Source organism: Manis javanica, chromosome 2, assembly GCF_040802235.1.
Source record: "Manis javanica isolate MJ-LG chromosome 2, MJ_LKY, whole genome shotgun sequence".
Lineage (NCBI taxonomy): Eukaryota > Metazoa > Chordata > Mammalia > Pholidota > Manidae > Manis > Manis javanica.
The window spans coordinates 95,290,404-95,314,771 of record NC_133157.1 but is presented as its reverse complement, the minus strand read 5'-3'; the positions used below and the strand labels follow the sequence as shown (position 1 = coordinate 95,314,771).

General features: G+C 36.3%; 1 long non-coding RNA gene across 1 annotated transcript; it reads right to left on the bottom strand.

Moving 5' to 3' along the window:
* Positions 1–771: 771 nt before the first annotated feature.
* LOC140847762 (uncharacterized) lies at positions 772–6,271 on the bottom strand. The gene is made up of 2 exons (XR_012127894.1): positions 5,918–6,271; positions 772–5,757 (listed from the first exon to the last, which is right to left on the bottom strand). It is a non-coding gene; the product is annotated as an uncharacterized lncRNA (long non-coding RNA).
* Between the last annotated feature and the right edge of the window lie 18,097 nt (positions 6,272–24,368).

The following is a 24,368-nucleotide window of genomic DNA, read 5'->3' as shown; positions in this document are numbered from 1 at the left end:
AAGATTTATGTTCTACACACAGAATTGCAGGAATAATTCAAAAACCTGAACTGTAAATGTAAGTTGAAGTATTGCTGTTGTCAGTATTGATTGGACAATGTCAGTATTCATGTGCCTGCTCTATTTCTCTTCTTTCAAGAGATCAAAATAAGTCAAAGCAAAATCAGAGGTTACTTTGAGAACATGTCAACAGATCAAATATATCTGAAATACCTGTTTCATAACACAAAAATAGTCCACTGAGCCCATCCCTAAATGGGCAGGAATAAATTCCTCCTGGGCTGTGCTTGTAAGCACATTTGCTTAAATTATTCTTTTTTTTTTAACAGATTTCTCACATTACAACTATTGTCTAAATCTTTCTTAGCGTTATTTTAATACAGGTGGCACTTTTAGGTAAGTTCTATGCATCTGCTTTGATGTTTTCCACTCCCTGCACTATGTCCAAGTTTCAGTCTACCATGTGAATTCTTCTCTCATGATTTCAGAGAGAAGCTTCTTGAAAAGTGCCTAAATTACTTCCTTTATCTGCCAACAACTGTTGCTTTGCCCCTGGTCCCAAGTCTGTTATGTTCTATTGTTGTTAAAGTCACTGAGGAATGTTCCTTAGCTCCATCCATGAGACAGGCTTTGGTTCTAATTTTGCCTCACCTTGCTGATACGTTGATTCCTCTGGAGACCTCTTACCCCTTTCTACACACAGTGGCAGAAAGTTTTGTTGGATCTGCCTAAATGAGAACGCCACCCCAATTCACTCACGGAAGACGTCTCTTGATGCAACAAGCAAGAGGACTTTATTCAGGAACCAGCTAGCTGGGGTCCAAGTGTCAGCCCAACGCAGCGGGTTTCAACAAGGACCCCGAGCACTCAAAGCCAGGGGTTTATATAGCATGTTCAAAGAAAGAGAGAGAGAAAAAAAGTATCTTTCTACAAGCACATAGCAGTGTTTTTCCACAAGCACATAACTTTTCGGCTGGCACCACATCCTGGGGTTTAGCAAGATAAGCTTGGTATGTATGATTAACTGATTGAGGTTGGCTGAATAAAGGTCACTGCAGTCAGTGCTCATGATTGATTAACTTGTTTTTCAAGGCCTTACCCAGGCCCAGTTTTTTTCTTTCTAAGTCACCTACTCAGAAAATGGCTTCTAGGCCCTTAAGATGGCTATGCTTATGCTAACCTATTTCTATTCTTACATTCCCCTCTTCTTCGTGTATCTATTTCAATCATGAAACTAGGGGTCATCTGTTTGGTTAACACTCTGATAGTTCTGTATCAACACTATGATTTGCTCGGTGCTTATGCGTTCTTTGATAAAGGTAACACATGGAGTGACTCTGGTTTGGCAGGCCCAGCACCTGTTAGAATAAGCTGAGGTGGTGCTGATTACTTCTGTCCTGTTGCAGAGGGAGGTGTAAGTTTTAGGAACTCTCTCAATGCAGGTTCTTTGCCTACTTACAGAGGATAAAGTGAGTCTTGGTCTTTGTCTTATTCTCTCTTTTACAGATAGAGACTCTAGCTGCTGCTAGGGAAAAGGGGCGATGACCGCTCTGGCTGCTTCGTGCTGAGAAGGGGGCGCAGTAAAGGGTGCAGCTAGGTCTCTATCACTGGTCAGTTGAGAGGGCTTCAGAAGGCTGGTGCTTCTATTCTGGGTTTCATTTCTATTACTATTTGCAGTTTTGTGGCTTCTAGGCAAGATAAAACAAATTGTGTTATTAGGTTATGTAGCAACATCTGGAGTTGGATTTTCTATTCTGGAAGGAGGCTGCATTATTGAAACAATACTTTTCTCTAAAATCACTCTCATTTTTATTAGAAGTAACCAGGTTAAGAAAATAATTAACAGCTGGCTTGATTATTTGCACAAGTGCAGCAAGAAGAGCAATTGATTACACAGGCTCTTTTAAATATGCTTTGCTGCAACTTTTTGTAAGGAATTTCAGATTGAACTTTTAAAGGCCTCTTGAGGCCAGACAGCCAAGCCAGACTTGCCATCAATCTTTGCCTGCAGTACCTGTAGATTTGGATGAATTTCTCTCTTCTCGAGGTCTCTGCACCTGCCAGGAAGTGACCTTCTTTACTCACCTGGTAAGGCTGCTGGGAACTCAGTAAGCAAGGTACTAGGCCAGTTCTTCTAAGGGGCTTTGTTGGCTTTATAAAGTCAATCTTAGTTCTTTAAAGTTGTTCACATCTGAGTCCATGCACATGTCTCTCAGGTATGACATTCCAGTCAAAGCGCTGGCAGTATAACCAGTGTTCTTAAGTAGTCTTCTCACAAGGAAAGCAGATTCTTATTGAACTCATGCAAATAAACATACTGCCATGGAATACAAAAGCAGTCACTGAAAGTTTTTAAACTCTGGCGGGATCAGGTAGAGACAAGGATGTTTCAATTCTGAGTCATTTACTAAACTGTTGTCAGTTTAAGAGAACAAGGTTAAAACACTTTATCAGCAACATTTGAAACAAAAAGACACAAAATCATTTTCTTTAGTTTATGTAAACTTATGTAACTAATACCTGTTCTGCTCAAATCTAGTTCTTTACTAGTTTAGTAATAATAAAACTGACTATAAATGACAAAAGACTTACAAATGACAATGGTTAAAGATCTGATGAAAGCTTACTGTAAGACAGTTGACATAAGGAAATTCTGATATTTCTGTAATACAAAACATTCAGTAACAAAGTTTAGCATCATTCTCTTTGACAGTGCTTTCCTGGTAAATATATATATATATATATATATATATCAGATAAATAAGCCAAATTAGTCAAATACTTTCTCTAATGAGAAAAAAATCTTCTGACATGTTCCAGGGGCTCTCTGGAAAATATCAGAGTTAACTAGAGGTAAAAGCACTTTTTTGCATTTAATTCTTTTAGAACTGTCTATCATTACACATTTATTATCTATATACCCAGCACAAGAAATGAGATACTTTAAAAAGGTAGGGCAGCAGGGGAGACTGCTGCTGTCAGTTTTAAAAGACAATATATAGAAAGTCAAAATAATTCTAGGTTACCAAGCATTCTTGAGAGAATGGTAGCAGATGGTAGATTCCTCTGCTTTCATCTTCAGGAGGGGGAAAAAAAGTTACAGTTAAGAATTCACATTTAGCTGAAAGAACTGTCTAAACTCAAGGCAGAGTATAATATCACCAGGCATACGAAAGACCTGTTAGAGATACATACAAAGAATGAATATGGCTATAGTCAAATTCAACTTAAAAGTTTAAGCAGAATCTCAAATTTAAATGTCTCTTTCCTTCATACAGATATTCAGATCTGATCAGAAATATGCTTTGAGATGAAAGAGATCAGGCATTTTACCTCTTCATTTAGGGATTGAGAAATGATGACCTTTGGCTTTCTAACCAGCCATTTCATTCATGGCGTCAATAGTGGGTTGTGGTGACATGGAAACGTATGCTGGATATTTGGATGGTTTAAAGATTATATACAATCAATAGCTTACAAACAGTGAAAATAATAAGAACATAACTCAGCATAAGTGTCTAAGACCAGATACAAAAAAGCAGAGAAAGTGCTTAAGTCTACAGGTCTTCCCTGAAAGCTTCAAGAATGTTTTACTCTTTAATAGTAGATAGAGCTTTTAATAGAATTTGCATAGCAGCTTATAAGATCATTTGTATTAAAAAAATATGGAGAGTCCTCCATGTTTTTTAAGACATACAAACATATCTACAGCATATAAATTAAACAAGAAGACCTGGTGGTTCTCAAAAAAATCTATTACAACTTTTCTCAAAAGTGGTCACACGTTTGTCCATCTAAACCTTTACAGTGAAACCTGTTTTTCTGGGAGAAACATAATCTTGTCCAGATTCTACACAGTTTAATTTTTAAGAATAAATTTTGGTTTGTTAACTAAGCACATTTAATCAGCTGAAAAAAGCTTTGTTACCATTCTGCTTAGGAGGATAAATTAAGAAAACAATCAGTAACAACTTTAATCATTTGTTGGTTAGAGATTTTTCCACTTATAAAAATATATGGAATAATTCAATTTCTCATGCCATGCAATCGTTTTCAATAACAAAATATTTTAAAGGTAAATAAAGGTTACACAGTTGTTAACAAACTTAGCTTTTAGTCTTTTTAATATTACGATTTCATTTTTTTAATATTCTGGCAACTCACTGAGACTTTAAGCATGAGAAACTGCTTTGATCTTTCAACATTAAGAGCAGACTAACAGTTAAAGAAAACTGTTTAACTGGAAATGAGATTCTAATTTTGCTGTGCACTTGATATCAAGACTCACTTGCTTTAATTTCACTAGGCACGACTATATCTGTAAGAATATAGTAATTTATTCTTCATTTGCCCCCATGGTCCCAAGCACATAAACTGGTGAGAATTATGCCTGGGCTTGCCTGTGGCTTGACTGGGTTTATCTCACTTTATTTTTAAACATCCTGACTCTCCCCCCAAAGCAACAGGCTGAGTGGATCTTCCACAACAAAAGGCACCACGCTGTTTTCTCTCTTTGTCTCTCTTTAAATAAATAGCTGTACTTTAGAACAAAGTTACTTTCTTTTATCACAAAACACATTCTTTAGCATGCAGAAGAGTTTTCATTCTTTATACTTTTTCTTATTAAAACATACATCTTTTAGCATAGAGAAATGTTTTCTTTATTACTTTAAGTAGTTTTAATTAGAACTTAAAACTATTAGAAACTTTAATTTCCAGTGAACACTGATAAGTAGGATATTGTAAACTGTTAAACTAACATTCTTTAGATTGACAAATTTATGAACACATTTTATAATTTCTGTAACCATGAGCTTTACAGCACAATCTCTCACTAAACATAGAGCATATCTTCTTAACTTAGCAAAACTTTAAGGTTTTAAGTTACTACAAAAATTCTCAGGCTGTAGGTAGCTATACACACTGTAACACACAATTAAAAAGGTGTTCACTTGCCACCTCATTTAGTTCACTCATTCGTAACAACTATGCTAGATTACTTACAAGACCTTTACTGAATATTAGACAAAGCCAAGCCTTTAAGCATTTTATTCTTAAAAGATTTAGCAGATAACATGACTTAAATGACCTTAGGTAAATTTAGGCAGCTGATAACTACCAGGACATGCCCGCCTCAGGCAAACTCAAATTAGCATTAATGCTCAACACTTTTTTATCAGGTTTTCTGGAAGTTTTAGAATACCCAATTTTCACAAGCGCTTGTCTTTAAATCAATTTCATTAATACCATCTGGAGGTAGAAAGATATATTCATTTACACACTTAGGGGGTCGTCTGAGTCTGTCCCATTTCTTAACTTCTACTGACAAATTATGTGCCCTCGTCTTTACTTCTGTCCAATGATCTAACGTCAGACTGAGGGGGGTCGTCACTGTCTTTCCCATTGTCAGTTTAACAATTATTAGGCACGTGAAAGACACAAAAAACAGAGACACACAGATTAGACACACGGCGGCCGCTCCTTGTTTTCCTGATTTTCAATCAGAAACTGAAAAGAATCAGAGGGTTGATACTCTTGGCGCCCGAAAATCAAACCTATCTCATCAGATTCACCTTGCCAAAAAAACAGATTAGAGGCCACCAGGCATCCCTGGCCCTCTGGTCTCCCTGAGGCGTCCCCCAGGGTTGCAGCCTGCGGTGCTCCGAGTACGTCTACCAACCGCGGTCTCGAACCCTTTACGGGCTCGAGACGGCTGCCAGACGGAGGGTACCCCCTTCAGAATTCCGACCGGTCGCACTGAAAGACAGAAGACGAAACACAGACAACTCAATGCGCCACCCACCTTACCTCTTCCTCCAAGGGCGTCTTCAGGAGTGAAGCTGGGCGAGTGCTCAGATCCCGGACGAGCCCCCAAATATGTTGGATCTGCCTAAATGAGAACGCCACCCCAACTCACTCACGGAAGACGTCTCTTGATGCAACAAGCAAGAGGACTTTATTCAGGAACCAGCTAGCTGGGGTCCAAGTGTCAGCCCGACGCAGTGGGTTTCAACAAGGACCCCGAGCACTCAAAGCCAAGGGTTTATATAGCATGTTCGAAGAAAGAGAGAGAGAAAAAAAGTATCTTTCTACAAGCACATAACAGTGTTTTTCCACAAGCACATAACTTTTCGGCTGGCGCCACATCCTGGGGTTTAGCAAGATAAGCTTGGTATGTATGATTAACTGATTGAGGTTGGCTGAATAAAGGTCACTGCAGTCGGTGCTCATGATTGATTAACTTGTTTTTCAAGGCCTTACCCAGGCCCAGTTTTTTCTTTCTAAGTCACATACTCAGAAAATGGCTTCTAGGCCCTTAAGATGGCTATGCTTATGCTAACCTATTTCTATTCTTACAGTTTCACATATGAGAAAGAGGCTTATTTTTTTAATTAAAGACACTAGAATGCATAAAGTCTTTATATTTGGAATACGTTAACATTTGTAGGCTTGAGAGGCTGAAGAAAAATAGAACTGGACAAAAATAATAGAAAGAGAGGCTGGGAGGGAGGGAGGAAGGAAGGAGAGAGATTCTGAGAAGTCACATGAAGAACACTCTTTCTGGCCTTTGCCTGGAAGGTTAAGCTAAGCAAGAGTTCTAATTCTTGGGTTGGTGATTGCAGGGCTGATTAGAAATGATTCCCATAAACAGGAGTGCTAAGAAATAGTGGAGGATTCCAAGTAGTTTGTTTTTAAAGGAAAGACACTGGAAATCTGATAGGGGTGCAACAGAAATGCAGGACTGAATCCTAAGAGTTGTATCTTCACATAACTACATGAATGATATTCAAACTCCTAAGTAATCAGGAAACTAAATATTAAAATATAAATATAATTTCCTGCTTATCTTTCTGGAAATAATTAAAAAAGGAAAATATTGCCAAGGGGAATGTCAGCATAATGCACTCTGATATATTATCTTGGAAAGGTAAATTGTTAAGACTTTGTAAAATAGCCCTTCGATAATACAGTTTGTTGCATACCAGCAATTCCACTTCTGCGAATCTCTTCCATATAAATACCAACACATGTACTTAAAGATCTGCATATCAAAGCATAATTTATTGCAGCAAATCGAATCACATTAGTACCTATCATAGTGGAAGAGCTGAGTGAATGGCGATACATCTAGTGATGATACTGAAAAATATAAAAACAAAAGAATGTAAATTTATGCAAATATGTAAAACTTAAATTATGCCTTTTTTACTAAATAATTACAATATGACAAAATTGCTTTTCAACTGATATGTTAGTGCACATTATTTATCAGGTCTTTCTAACAATCTCTAAATCATGTGTAGATTTTTAAAAATAAATGTTTATTTGTTTGAGGTAAATGTCCCTAATTATATACTGGGCTATAATTTGGTATATGAAACTGCAATCACTTCTTTAATGCTTCGACAGTAAATTGGTCATCAGATTTCCCTCAAAATCCATGAAGTTTCTTTTCTTTTATCTTCTGTTAACAATTGTAATTAAAATAATTTGGCCTTTTGTTGATGTAACCTTTATATATTTAATATGTCCTTAATTATCAACCTTTATTCAGCAATAGTTAATGGGAATGTCCATTTAAATGTGTAACTTATTCATTAAGCAAATATATGGTCAAGTTTAAAAGTGTCAGTGGTATTGCCAGGCCACACCTCTACCCCTTACTTTGAGTAACCTGTCTGCGCTTCTGTTTCTTCATATGCAAAATGACAATGATGACCTGTTTTCTAGGTCTCAGCTAAGTTAAACTTCAGCACACTCCTGTCTCAGAACAATGGTTATGTCCACATATTATCAATGCTTGTGTCTGGCAGGATATCTATAGATTTTAATTACCTGGACGTCTTCAGTGGAGAATGGATTTATTACTCCCAGTATTCTCTGGATTCCATGGCAACCTCCAAATAAAGGAGTGCCTGCTATGCCAATCTTTACTGTGTGGAATTTACAAATATTTTTTTCTTGGAGATAATACACACACACACACTAAATCTGTTCTGTATTATATCTTGATCTAGAAATATCTATCTCTGTATATCTCTATAGAAAGATGAACATATGTCTGTCTCTATTTGTTTTCGTTGAATGTCTTCATTCTGATGAGTGTGAAAAGAAACCACTTCCTACCGCGGCAACTCACAATGCTGAGTGAACGGCATTTGTTTGTTCATTATCTGTTTCAATGTGCATCATCTGAGCCGCCCATCCAAGTTGGTTCCACGTGTTCTGGTGGGGGCTGAGTTTCTCCCAGTGGGTAGACAGTCCTCTCTGTGTCACAGATGTGTGCCCTTTGTTGATGATGTGTATTGCAGATCCTGCCTTCCAGTATGTGGCCTGCTTTTTCATTCTTTTAAGAATGATAGGCCAAAATTCTACTTTAATGTAGTCTAATGTATCTAAATTACATTACTTATTAAAGCTTTGTTATTGATGTTTAAGTGGTACTTAAGAAATTTTCCCTCAGTTAATTTCTTTAGTTTTCCTGTTATCTGCAAGAAGGAAGATTGTCATATTTTTCATAAATTGATGATCTGTCTGGAAATAATTTGTGTGAAGAGTATGAGGTTGTACTCTGTTTTCTACTCCCTCTCCCCATCCCCCTGCCCTGACCATCACCTCCTGCTTGACCATGGATGAATGTGCAGTTGGTCAGCACCCAGTAAAGAGACCCTCCTTTCCACATTGTTCCATAACATATCGCATGGCTGTGCACATGTGTGTCTGCTACTGGGGTCTCCTTCATTTGACTTTTTGTCTATATCCTGTTACTGATTCTTTACAATATTATTTATTGCAGATTTATAATACTCTGTTGACACCTGGTGAAGCAAGATCTTTTTGTTTCATGATTGCCTTACTTATCTTTAGCTAGTCTTGGGGGAGATTCCAGTACACCTCCAATTAGCCATTTTAAAACTCTGTAAAGCTTAACAAAATAGCATATCCACAATTTTACTCAGCTTTAAGGCCAACGTTGCTTTGTATTCCATATATTATAAACCTGGCTGAAAATCTCTGCTGGTGATTAGACAGATTATATAGCTGTCTAAGCCAGGACTTTTTTCTCTTAATAGTTAATTGGGATTTGATTGTAGTCACAATCCATAAATATTTGACAAAGCCATTACCTTTCTTTATGTTAAAAAAGGTCTTAAGGTTTAAGGCTTTACTGAAACCTATACAATCATTTTCATTTGTGATATTTTCACAAATACTGTCTTTTCTCATTCATCAGGAAGAATTGGGGTAGGGTGGGTTTCACAAATAGCGTTTTATTCAAGAGAACAGAAACTATTTCAAAGTTGCACTGTAGAAGAGGGAGTTATTCTGGTTAAAACATTGTTAGATACAGGAATAAGAATATATGAGATCCAGAATACTCCATTCATTTAAGCATTCAGCCCAAACATCACATAGGAATAGATCTGCTTGTGTAGAAAGGGAAGGGCGTGTTTGGTGTTCTAGTTTCTGTAAGATTAAGCCAGAACACTTCTTGTGCATTTCTTAATTAGCACAACCTCTTCATCTTCTCTGCCATTATGTATATTCCATAGGCAATGCTGTATTTCCCCTCAAAATTTAATTCAATAGAAAAATAAATAAACCTGCTTAATTACCCAAAGCACTAAGTTGTAAAATATAGGCAAAATAAAGAAAATTTAATAAAGAATGAACATGATAAAATTAGTCATATTAATAATGCATTTCCAGTATTGTGCTTTAATTGTGACATGTATTATCACTGAATTAGAAATACAGAACTTATGCATTTAGAATATGACAATAATATACATTTTCAAATGTGTGTGTGTGTGTATGTTAAAGAAATGATGAGCTTATTTAATTTATATTATTTAATATATCACTCATTTAAAACAGAAACCTGTGCTCAATCCTTGACTTTGCTTTCTGGGCCCTAAATCCACACCTGTTCTGCTATCTCTCTCTCCTGCTGCATATTCCCACTCTAGCATTCTATACAATTATTTACAATATTTATTGTTAGTTGTCTACCCAAATCACCATGTCCCCATTTGAGTGCCAAGAAAGCAGGGACCAGAAGTTGTTTCCTTCAGTCATATGTTGCAAGTGCCTAGAAGGGAGCCTTTAAGCACCATATTCCACGGTAGGCCCTGTAGGCCAGGTGGTATTTGGAAATTACTAGAAAGAAGCAAGGAGGTTAATCTTTCGGGTATTGAGTATAGGTAATAGGAAACAAGAAGTGCAGACTTTCTGTGGGGCGCAGTATGTTGAGATGACAATGAGGATTCTAATGACCCTGGGATGTAGTTAGCAAGGTGCCAGGCAGCAAGAGAAGGCAGGATGACTCGGTCTCACAGGCTTGTATAATGGTGAAATGAGAAATATTGACTAATTTTGAACAGAGGAATGACATGAGCTGACTTAATGCTTTAAAGAAGGCACTCTGTAAATATGGAATTGAATTGAACTGAATTGATTTTGAGGAAAGAAAAGCTACAGCTCTTGCAAACAACTTATCAGACACTGATATATAACAATTTTTTAAAAAGAATTATTGTGAAATATGTTTAGAACAATGTGAATAAGTTTAATTTATATGAAATCGTGACTGGAGTTTAGAATTTTGACTTTTCCTTGATAATCTAAAAGTAATTTCTCAAAAGAACTTCAATTGAAAGTGTACACACACACACACATGCGCAAACACATACACACACACACAGTTTCAATGGAAGGTTAAGTTGTCAATATTACAAAAGAAATCTGCAATGCAGAGTTAAACTATCAAAGAAAGACTCATGTTCCCAGTAACACTTTGGGAATTGCCTTTTAACTTTCAGAATATTTTAAATTTTGGAAAATTTTAAATATTTAAAATTATTAGTTGCAAGTTATTGATGAAAATACAGAAAATATTTGAATATTTTAAGGAGAGTTACAAGAACTCAAAATGCATACTTTTTTACTGGAAGTCTTACTACAAGATGATATAAAAGAATTATATGTATACAGTTAAACATTAACAGATTTTATGTACTCACAGGACATTGGTATTGATAAAAAATACATAATGTTTTAATTTGGAAAGGGAGTGGGGTTTTCCTATGATAAAAAAAATTGTCATTTGGTCTTTAATATCTGCTTTGATTCATGTTTCAGAAACAGCTTTTAGACCCCTCTCATCTCCCTGCTGTCTGCAGTGGTCGCCTCTAGCTATTCCCAGATCAGTACTGGAATTATCAATGACACTAATACAATTTATCATCTAATAAATAGAGACAGAATCATGCTTCTATTAGGAATACTAAGAAAAAACAGTTTTTCCTTAAAGGAGGAAAAAACAAAGCCTAACAATGCAGTTAGAATATTTTCTTTTCAAGTTTTGTGGGAACATCTAACCAGAAACTAAGATACAGATGGTCTTCAACTTACGATCATTCCACTTACAATTTTTAAACTTTACAATGGTGCAAAAGTGATTCATTCAGTGGCAACTGCACTTGGAATTTTGAATTTGAATCTTTTCCCAGGTTGGTGACATGCAGTATGACCCTCTTTGGCGGTGCTGGGCAGCACCCCAGCAGCCACGAGGTGACAGGGTCACCAGGTGAACTGCTTGCAGCCTTCCTGCACCCATACAACCATTCTGTTTTTCACTTCCATTACATTATTCAATAAATTATGTGAGATAATCAACACTTTATTATATAAATAGGCTTTTTGATAGATAATTTTGTCCAACATCAGGCTAATGTAGGTGTTCTGAGTATGTTCAAGGTAGTCTGGGCTACACATGTGTGGTTGGTTAGGTGTATTAAATGCATTTACAACTTAGCATATATTCAATTTATGATGAGTTTACTGGTACATGACCCCATTGTAAAGGGAGGAAGACCTGTAGGTGCATCAGTAGAAAAACTTAAGCATATTAAGTGTAATCCGTGATAGATATGTAGGAAAAAACAACAAAGTAATACACAAAGGATATCTGAATTAGGAGAGACAAATTGATGAATTGACTTGTAAGTTATTTTGATATCTCCAAGATACCCTTAGGAAAATCTATAAATACTGAGGGAACTTGGAGATAAAGTATGTTTTATGATTTCACTCACTCACTCAGGAATTCATATTAATAGGACATGTTAGAATGTCACTTCTATTGATAGAACATAAAGTACCCCATAGAACCCTCTCACTGAGGACAACTAGAAGTGCTTGATATATTTTTCTGACAAAAACTATAATCTATTATTAGTAACATTCTCATGTTAAAGGAAATTCTAGAAGTTCTTTTCATGCATGAGAAGAAGAATATAATTTGTTAGGCTTTACATAAACATATATGGAATATATGATAATATAGCATATAAACAGAGGTAAATGTATTTGAGTTTTAAAGTTATTTGATTGGAAAGGGATAAATAACAGTAAACTTTTATATTCAACTTTGACTATTAATGAAATTTATTATAATTTCTGGACAACCATTAAAACAACCTTAAGTGCATATATAACAGGGAAATAGAGTAATAAAAAATAAACAATCAGATCAAAGGGGAAAGCATGAAAGGGGATTTTTAAAAAGGAAAATAATACACCTGTAATACTTACAAAACAAAGAGTAGGACTGAAAATTTTAAAAGCCATCTATGAGTAATTGGATTACATGTAATTGGAATAACTCTTCAAAATAAAAGACTTGAAAATAAAAAAGAACCATATGGTGCTTTTAAGAGACACATAAAATGTAAATTTGGGGACAGTATGTTGATGACTAGAGAAAATGCATGTAATAACCAAAATATAACTGATATCTCTTTGTTAATGCAAATAATATTTAAATGTAGATAGGATTATGGATAAGAGAGAGAACTCATTATGATAATAGTTTTGATTCACAAAGCAGCTATAGCCATTACCTATTGACATGCAATCAATACCATCTCCATTCCATGTAATCAAAAATGAGAGGAAAAAGAGAAAATGTAAAATCCAAAACATATAAGTAAATGTAAGCATACTTCTCTTAGAAACTGACTGGTGGAATGAGTTACAGAGCAATGAAACAACTCAAAAGACATTTTTGACAGACTTGACATCCATCAAAACCACAGACAGCACAAAATACACATTATTTCCAAGAACCTAAGGATTAAATACAAACCTAATAATATGTTGGTGTCAATGAAACTAATTTCAACAAATTTCAAGCAGCTCAGTGTTTGGTTATCACTGTTTTTTGATATGAAGATAAATTAGTATATGCAGGTGTTTTGAGACAAACACATCCATTGTACAATTCACTATCAGTTTTTTCTTTTACTGTATTGATTTTAATAGTCATTTGTGATCATTGTCTTGAAATATTATTTAACTGGTTATACTAAAACTGTGACACTGTTTTAGTAGCATTCTTCATCAAACCTTTGGTATGTCTGAGATGTAGTTCATGAGAAAAGACAAAAATATTTTGGCTTATTTTCCTTTGTGATTTTCAGATAGTGGCTAGTTTCCACAGATTTTAAAGTTGAACAATGTGTACTGATGTAGAAGTCTGGCCCCATGCATCATATCATGTTGATCATGTCCGAACAAGTTGTAGGTGTGTCTCTTTTGACCATCAGAAAACCCTGACTTTGTTCAGGGCATCCTGTTATATTCACACTGTTATCTCCTTGGTTTCTTCCTTTGTTTTCAGTCTTGTAATATTTTTATTATATTAAATTTTTCTTCATATTGAATTTTGTTACGTTTATCAAATAACCAGCTAATAACAGCCAGGGACACAGAATCTCTCTCGAGTACTCACGGCTAACGAGAAAACTGAAAAGCCTTTTAGTAGTGTCTATTTTATTAATTTATCTTTACTATCCCCTGTTTTCTATTTAATTCAGCTATAATTATGTTCTTTTATTGAAATGGAATCTGAGATTATTAATTTTCAGCCTTCTTTTTTGATATACAACTTTAAAGTTATACATTTTCCTCTGGTACTATTTTAGCATCATCCCACAAATATATTTTATTTTTAAATTAAACACTCTAATTACCATTACATTTTTTTCTTTGGCTCATAAGTTACTTAGAAGTATGTTTCTTAAATTCTAAACATATAAGATTGTATTACTGATTTCCAACTTCTACGTTTAGAGTATATTTTTGAGTGTAATACAGTCTAAATAATACTGTACAGTGAATATATGATTCAGAAAACCATGTTAAGTAACACCAAGGAAGTAATCAGCAAGAGTCAAAGTGTAGTAAGTTATCTAGATTCTTCATGTACTAAATTTTAAAAAAACCATGAAAGTAGGGTAGGTATTGAAAAGTGTTTTAGAAACAAAGGAACTGAACACAGTCTGTGGATGTGTTTGTATTACAACTCAAATCAACCTGTCATAAAATAAGCATATCTTTACTGGAAGAAATATACTGGGGAAAACTGTGGGGATTGAGTAGTGGATGGTTATGATATTAGGTTGCTCATTAACTTTGTCAGGTGCAAAAGTGGAATCGGGGAGTAGTACAAAATAGTCATTGGGGAGTGGAGGAGAATAGATAAAATGTCTGCGAGTTGGTAATTATTGAATCTGGGTGGTAGTTACATGGGGATACACTGAACCATTATCTCTACTTTTGTATATGTTTAAAATGTTCAGAAAAAAGTTTAAAAATCATTCAATGTAATTCATTAAATTGGCAGAAAAAAAATCACATAACTGTGCAAGAAAATTCTTTTTACGATATGGAAATTCTGTCAAAAAAGGGAAATCATTATGCTGGCTTTTCATATTAAAAAGTCTGTATTTCAGTCTCTACAGAGGTGTTTTTTCTTGTTTTATCTCTGATTTAATTTAAATTGCAAGGTGGAACCTTTTAGATGTTTCTTCTTTCCTTCTATGTAAAGAAAAGCACGTTCTCTTTAATCTGTCATTTCACTGGGGTTGTTTCCTTTTAAGTATAAAGTTGGCATGCATGTACCTCCCTTTCAGAGGGATGCCAGAAATATTTTTCAAAGAAGACAAAGAAAGCATTTTTTAAAAAAGATATTGTGCATAGAGAAGGTAAGTCTGAATTATTGATAGGCTTGTTCATTCAAGTGGGCTGAGCAGGGTGACTGTGGTTACTGTGCACCGTCCCCTGGGTTCTGCCAGGTGCTTTCTGCTCTGCCAGAAACAGCAGCCTTGTTCTTTGCTCCTTTTCCTGCAGGGCAGGTTTTGAAAGCTTGACTAATTTACTGGTACATAGCAATAACCCCAGCAGAGCTCTAAGTCCAGTGAAAATATTCTATCAGGGGGTCTGGCAGTGGGTTTTTGCTGGCTGCAATTATGACACAGAGAAAAGAGAACAAAGCCTCTATCGAGTGTTCACATGATCTAAGGGTGATTTTCCAAGACAAATATGGGGATGGATTAGCTGTACCACAAACTCTGTTCATTTGTTTTCATTCTCTACTGGATAGTTAAGTCATGTAGGTGATGATTTTATCTCTTTAAGGACAGAGGGATTCCTTTGTGTGAGGTTTGACTACTCTGAGGTGGGCAGGTGTGTGTGAAGAAGGGCATGGCTGTAAGAGAATGCATTGGCACGCAGCCTCATTTTTAAAGGAAGATTCTGGCAGAAAAATTTATTGAGATTTTGGTCTCTTTTTGCTTTATAGATAAAGTTAAATATTGCAAGAGGATGAAATACTGTCATTTTTTTCCCAAATGTTCATTAATTGGTATTTCCCCTTACCAAGCATGGAGAACAGGGTGTGACACCATCTCTCTATCGGAGAACGATTCAGTCACCTAGAATCTTTCTTCTCTCTGAACCTATGTGGCTGAGAGGAAGAAAAATATGCCGTGACTGATATTTGCCAGGTAGAGTAAAATTTAATTTATAAGTGTATTTCCAAAAAGGCATAGAAATGGCTAACTTATTACTGTGAAGGTCAAGCAATGACAACACCTGTCCATTTGTTTTCATAAAATCATCTTATCTTTACCTACCTGAGATGAAGTGTATTCAACAAGTGATGGTATTCTTTGAAAATGAAAGTGTTGTTGCATTTGATGTGCTATTATTCTCTTTAGGGTTTTTGTGTTAATGTGAATATACTAAATGTAAATTTAGTAAACATGTTAAAATTCAGCCTTCCCAAGGAATTCCAGTTTCATAAAGTGTTAACTGAGCATTTAAAAATATTGAGCTCTAGTTTGTAACATACATGATGATGTATGAAGGGGTTAATAAAGTATGAATATATTAAAAATAAAGAAGCATTAATGGGTGAATGTAGGATTGGATAGAGATATACAATAACCAAGATAGAATAAAGCAGTCACCATAGAAGTTAGGAGTCTCCGTATTCAGTCACTATATACATCCTGCCAAGTTTGTTTCAAGGTTTTATAATGAAATGTTGGGGACCTTAAAGGATATGTGTTCTGAAAAATGACACACTGTCCATGATACATTCTGACATGTGAGGCCTTCAGTACATTTTGCTGACTCATAATGAGTGACTTTCTATTGCCTCCTTTAATAATGTGTCATCCAGCAATGAAGAGACCCAGTAAGATCATGGATTCCCTAGTGACCACTTCAGGATGGAAAGAGGATGCATCCTGTATGGAGAATCCTTAATGCCAAACAAGTTTACTCTGTCAACAGAGAAGCTTAATCATGTGGGAATCACCATTCTGAGGAAATTTCCTGAGGGCTTTTGGGAGTAAAGTGCTTGCGTGGAGACTTGCATACTCTGATTCATAAAATATTCCTTGGACTTTGGTCCCCAGCCCAGGTTGGCAACAAAACTGGAAAAGTACCAAATTCTTGAATGGCCTGTCAGTGTGCTTAAGCCAAGTTACATTAGTGATCTGAAAGAGAATGTTTCTTTCAAGTATTTCCTTCATATCTCACCCACCAATAGTAGAACTTTGACTAGATATAATTTTAAACTATTCTAACTTTAATATTCTGGGATCAGGAGGAAAGATATAATTAGGAAATTTTAATTTCTCCAATATGGGTTTTATAGGGTTTTATTTTATGCACACACTCAAGATACTTTACAAAAATATGTAGAATGAGATCAAAAAGTGAATGAACATAAGGCCCAGTGTTTAAAGAAATACTCATCAGTTATTGCTTAAGAAAAAGTACCCCACTCATGTTTGGTGAGTATATAAACTGCCTTTCTCAAAGGCAGTGGAGATGGTATAGCCTTTGAGCCAACCTGCAGAATGCCGAAAAGAAATGCGCAGGTTCCAGGAGCTATTTATATTGTTGAGATGCCCACCAACAACTGGCAATGCCATTGCTAGGGGCTTTCAAGAGAAATGTCATTCCTCACTGCGACTGATAGGATTTGACAGGTGGCTTCAAGGCATTATTAAACCCACACCTGCTGCAGCAGAGGTTGTGTCTTTCAAGAGATTTCCAGGCATAAAAGGTTGCATTGAAAATTCGAAAGACTAAGGTTTATTCCTTTTTTTTTTTTGGCAGATAAGTAAATGTTCTAAAGAACATGTAAATTGCATAAACACATGTAAGAAAAACCTTTTGCAACATACTCACTTAAAAAAACTTATGAATGTGATACTTTATTTTTGTATTGCTAGAACATACAATATAAACTAATAACTCAACAATATTGATTTCTTTGGGAAAGGCTTTGTCATGAAACATAGCAGATGGGGGCCTGAAAATGTCATGGTTTTGCTATTTGGGCAAAATCTACTTTTTAAGAACTCTCCAGCTATGTTCTATATTATGTTTCCAATTATTAAAAAGAAGGCAATATAATTTATTGAGCATTAACTGTGTGGCAATGGTTTATACAATTTCTCTCCTATTCCGCTTTTACCTGGTGATGTATATAGGTAAAGGAACTATATCAGGGTAGTTAAACTATTTTGGTGTGCTTCTAACACCACAGTGGCAGAGTTGGAATTTAAGTCCAGGTTGGTCTTAAAGATGCAAGAAGTTAATTCTTGTTTCTTTATGCTATGCTGTCTATTATGTTCAAGATTGCATTATATGTATCCAACAAAGGAAAATAAGTGTTGGTTTCTAAGCACAGATGTTTTATAATGTAGTCTGTGAGATAGGGCGTATTCATAAAAGACAAAGAACCATGCTGTAGCAACTGTTAAACATTAAATACATAGTCCTGGAAACATTGCACTGCCCCCACCCTGTGGAGAGCTGATGAGACAGTGGGAAAGGCTAATGAAGGGCATAGGACATGATGTGGGGTTAAATGAATAGAAAAAGATCTAAGTGAAACCTTGAGAGACCCAATATTGGTAGGAATATTGGTAAGAATATTTATCTTTAATATGAACAGTTCACTGAACTCCTGAGTTGGCTTCTGTTTTTGCTACAATGGACTAAAATATAGTCTTTCTCCATGCCTCCAGTGCCGACAGATTATTATAGCAACCTTTCTCTTCACATATGATTTATGGAAGTGATAAACACTTTTATGATAAGATTTTCATGTTATTACTAAGTTGCATCATTGTTAAGAAATATTTATATCTCAACAAGGAAAAAAATGCTTCCTATAAACAAAAAGTAGTGTAATTTTCCATGAGAAATCAAAATTTAATTTTATTACATCCTAGGGCGGAATGAAGGATGCCTTCAAAAATGTTTCCAAAAGAGAAAATGATAAGACTACGCAGTAAAAGTATAAATTGAAATATCAGCCCAATGAAATGCATACCCCACACCCTGTATTTCAGAACATGCATGGAGGAAATACTATTTAGAAAAATCATTTAAAGTAAAGTTATTTGAGGACGTACATAGTTTAATTTTATTATGTATTACATCATTCAAAAATATGTCTGGAATGTTTACTATGTTCAGACAAGATGCTTAACTACTAGACAAAAATGAGTGCAAAGAGACACATTTCTGCCTACTGGGTGGAAATGAAACTGTTGCATGATAGATATTATATGTTAAAATTGAATAAGCCCAGGTAAATTGAAAACTGAAAAAGTTTCTGGAAGCATAATAAGAGCATACAAGAGAAGATCCTGAATCAGTGTGGCTGATTTAAATAAACTAAAATTCAAGAAAAATCATTCTGGAGAGAGGGAACACACATCAGTTCCCTGATTTATGAGGGAGAACTGGGTATTTAAATAAAGAAAGGCCAATCCTTGTGGAAGAAAAGAGAATGACGGGAAAGTGGAGTCTTATTTGGCCTGAGGCCAGCAGAGGCCGGTTACAGGTGTCATAATTAGGATTTACTTTAATGGTGGTTAATATAATGGCATTTTATTTCACTTTTCAAGAGATCACTGAAGCTCAAGTGTGGGGAGTGGCCGGTGGGGTGGCACAAAGATGATGTGGGTTGGACTCAGGGAGGAGGGGCGTGGGTCTGGAAAGGAGGTGACAGGCACGCCTGTGGCTGCCCCGCCGTCTCAGTCCACCTGCTGATGCCACAGAGTGAGAGGGAGGGAACCGGGCAGCAAGTCTGGAGGAGACCCCGGGGGAGGAGGAGGAAGTGGTCCTGAGTGGAGAAGGAATGAACCGCAGATAATTTTCCTACATGTGGAGATTTCATGGAGAAAATGTATAGGAGAAATAGTATGGCTGGATTATTGTCAGGTCTATCTTTGTACAGATTGATGGCATTTTCTATTTAGGCATCAGTCTCAGAAACTGCGCTGATGGGAGCCCTTCCTCAGGAGAGAGGGTGCAAGTGCAGACGCGGACTGAGTGCCTGTGTCGCTGAGGTGCGGCCAGGGTGTGGCTCCCAGCACATTAGGGAACAGCCTCCCTGCAGTTCTGGGACACAGTGTATCTTTTTCTCATCTCTCTTGATTGACATCCACCGATTGGAATGTGCAGTACATTTCCCCACTTTCACGTGAGAAGGAATGACTGAACAGTTCTTAGGGAACAGATATTTCGTCCAAATAAGTTAGCCAGCTAAAAATATCTAGACTATTGCAGCCAGTATTATTTGGGAAGAGTAATGAAAATGAAATGAGGTTAACTTGATTAATCTCATACATGAATTGATCTATGGGAAAAAAAACAACTTTGAGTTCACTAATATTTCTTATCATTAAGAAATACAGAGGTGAACTATGCTTCTGGCCAAGAGACTGGATCAACTGTTGTGCCTAAAATAATCAAATCAATAAAAAAACATATAAAATAAATGAAACAGCCATCTCCAACACACTGGGCAACAAAGCACTGTTATCCCTGAGCAGCAGGAAATACAGAAGGCAAGTCCTGGAACTGTCCCAGTGGACTGAGCTGAGAGTTTCCCATATTAAGGGTAGGGGACTTATTCTGTGACTGTTGCAACATGGTGACAGTTAGTGGCTTAAAACAATTCAAATTTCTCACACTGCAGCTCCAGGTGTTAGAAACCAACACACCTCATAATCGAGACGGCAGCAGAACTGCATTCGTTTCTGGCGGCTCTAGAGCAGAATTTATTGCTTGCCTTTTCCAGCTTCCAGAAACTTCCTGCATTCCTTGGCTTGCGCCTCTGTTTCTACACTTCAGACTCAGCACCAGAAGTCAAGTCCTTCTCGTACCACAGCGATCTGGCCCTCTTAAAAAGTCCTTTGTCATCTTCTGAGTACCTTGTCATTACATTGGTCCTACCCAGAAAATCCAAAATAATCTATTATAAAGGCCAGTTATCTGCAACCCTAAATTTCCTTACATGAATAATGGTAAATGTATAGGTGAATATTCTTATTTAAATTCCCTTAAAAGATGATTAACTATTAAAAAATATGAACAATGTAAAGTCGTATGGGTTTTATAATATATATAAAAGTAAAATGTGGGACTTCTTGTCAACGGGTTTCTGCCCAAGGCAAGTTCACTATGGAGTCAATGTGGCCAAAGAAATGACAGTAAAATGTTCTTGGGGTGAAAGGGTTATACCCAACTTTATTTCCATGGTGGCAGCTCAATAACTAGAATCCCGATTACCTCAGAGCGAGTCCGCAGGCAGCAAGCACACATACACACACATGCATACACACACCCACATCCTATCAAATGGATTTTTCTGTATTGCTTGTCTTGCATTTTTTTTGCATATTTTTTCTCATCTTTATGTATTAATGTGGTTAAACACATTAATAAATATTCTTACACTGAACCATGCTTGGCATCCCTGAAATAGATTTTAGTTTACAGTATATATAGTTTTAATTCATAGTTAGAATATGCTATGGAATATTGTTTGGGGAGAATTTATGTCTAATGTCATACATGAAGTAGCCCTATAATTTTCTTTTAATGTACTGTACTTTTCTGGTTTTAGAAATATGATTATCAGTCCCATTAAATGGTCTGGTCAAACCTCACTGTATTTCTTTATCTTGTAAAATCTTCAAAAAATAAGAATTAGTTTTTCCTTGAATGTGTGGTAAAAATTGCATCTAATCTTCATTGAGAAGGGGGCATTTGAGTAAAGACCTGAAAGTCTTTAGGGGATCCTAATATATGGATACAGAGGAGACTATAGCTTCTCATGCAGAATACAGGCACAATAGCTAGTGGGAAGGCTACAGTGTAAGATAGTAATTGTTATAATCAATGAATACCAAGAAGCCCAGTGATTTAGAAAGACAATATTTTGTAGTGTGAGTGTGTAAGTTTCCAGACCACATAGGCATCATAGGACACTGGGGAAATGGGGGACCTTGAGAATTTTTCTGGTAGAAAAGATTTAGAGAACACAAGAGTTCAATTTTAACCATGTTGACTAGACACTTGGAGATAATTTGGTATTTGATTGTACACAAAATTGAAGTAAGTGATCCATATAGACATTTGTATGTAGGATATTTCAGACACAAGGGAGAGTTACCACAAAGACTCTGAGGTGTCCTGGTATGTGTATAGGGTAATCACATTGCAAATTCACAGTAATCAAGGTGGGTGTAGATAGTAGGAGAAAACATCAGGTGGCGATGTAGCAGAATGAAGAAAGGAGCTACTTGAAGGCCAAGTTGATGGAGCTGGGGTGTTCAGATCATCAGGTGTGCAGGGCAGGGCAGAGATTCGGTCAGTAACCAAACAGGAAGCAGACAAGATGTAGCGTGAGGACATGAAGGGACACTGCCGAACATGAACAAACAAACAAAAACCAAAAAAACTCTACCTGGGCCCTTACATAGCTAACTCTTTCACATCCAGGATCAACACTGCCTTAAGTCTTCTTTCAACCTTAGCTGATAAGTGGTCCAGGAATCGTAACTGTTTAAATAAGGTTAGCTTTAGGGTCAAACAAAGTTCTCAGATAAAAGATGATTCGTAGATGAACTTCATTTCCACTTCCTGATCATTGGCCTTTTCCAGTGGCAGAGCCATGCTCTGAATGAGTTGTGATGTCGTGAGGATCATGCATATGTGTAGCATTTCCTTTCCTTAATGCTGCCAGTTATCTTCCCATTAAACAGCAAATACTTGGCAGTCTGTTTTTATTAATCAGAACAGTAAATAATATTTTCTTGATGAGATGCTGAAAAAAACTGAAGGAATACTGGTGGCTGATTGAGGTGCTTCTATGATTTATTCAAAATGAGAAACTAGTTCTCTGCTTTCTCTAATCCAGTTGCTTTGAACAACGTGTAAGAAGATAGCAAATAAAACAAATTTGGCTTCATATTAAAAATGTTATCATCTGGAATCATTCAAAGAATGTGCTATTATACCATCTTCTTTATCAGATAAGAATATACTCAATACAAATACATGTACTCCACATGAATCCTCTAAATCCAAGAAAGTATGATTACTCTGAAAATATCACTCCACTTTAAAGGTACTATTTAAGCAAGTGTACAATGAAAGTGATCTCTGTCCTTCTTAATTACAAATTAAATTTAAAAAGTCTATTAGGAATCCACAGTGCACATAAGTAGCTTGGCCATTTTCACATTAATTAGTAATAACATTAATCAGGACATGTGGTTCTTGAGATTTCCTTCCTGCTTTCTCTTTCTCTGTTTCTTTATTTTCTTTCCTTCTTTCTTCCTAAAATAGTTTTTCAATTGGTACCATCTCTATATGTATGTTAAATGTTTTTTAACTGAAGATAGAAAACAAGCCCCTCCAAGTGCCTCAAACCCTAAGGAAATTAATTGTATAACATACCTGGAAGTCCATTTGGAGGAGAACTAAAGTTTAGCTAGCAACAATATTTAAAACATCCAAACAGTAAATGCTAGAACTCTAATGTGGAAATGGGTGTGGGGGGACTGTGACATTTTCAGCTTCCTTATCTCTGGTGGAAATAGTTCGTGTTTTATACATTCTAAATTCTAAGTCCAAATAAATTCTTTAAAAGAACAAAAATTGAAACCAAACACCTCTAATGCACCTCATACGTTTTTTTAATCAGAATCTATTTTTTGCATTTTAGCAAATGATGAAAGATCAGTTTTTCAACTGGAAATTGATATAAGTCACATCTTAGAATTATTTCTTTGATCTTCACACATGGAGATGGGGCTGCAGGTCTTCACTATGTCTCCTGTTGAATTCACTGTGTGGCACTGTAGACTTTAGAATTGCCAGTGCAGATGAGCTGACAAGGCCTCCAGAACAACATGAAGGCCCCTGCATGTTTAGAACAAAACTTTTGCCAACTTATCAGAAAGATTGTTTTTGCTGAAGAAACTTAATGTTAAATAGCATGAAGCTAGCGAGTGTGTTCATGGAAATCCAGTACTATATTACTGAACACAGGAGTGCGCTGATTTGCCACTCCAAAATGCAAACTTTTTGTGTGACTCTATCAGCATTAAACAAAATAGGGTGTTCTCAAGACTGTGTGCAGAGTGGCTCCATGATGTGTAATTATCAGTGCTGGGGTCTTGGGTGTTATTCCTGGCACAGTTGTTGATTTTTTTTAATGTCTACACTGTTTGCCATTCCACGGGGCAGCCATGGAGGTCTTGTTGCAGGGGGCCTTGTGTGAATGGTTATGGAAGTGGTCATGGCAGGGGTCATGGGGGATGATCATGGGTGGTCTTGGGGGCAGTAAGGTGGGTGGAAGCTGTACCTGTTCAGAGGTCTGTCTTCTTCCTGAGGTCAGACCCCACAGCCCACCTTGAGGTCTCCGACTTGAGGAATCTGTAGACACGTTCGCAAGCTCTTGCCTCATCTTCTCTCCCCTACTACATTCTCAGTTCCCTCTATTCAGCTATGTTGGTTATTTTGTTATTTTGTGAACACCTGGCCAAACATGTCTGTCCTTTATTTCATTGCTTATTGACCCCCATACTCCTTGTCATTAGTTTTTGTATGACAGGTTCCTGCCTGTCATTAGGTTTCAGCATAACAGTCATCTTGAGAAGGACCAGCCCAAACCTACGGACAGCAGCTACCACCAC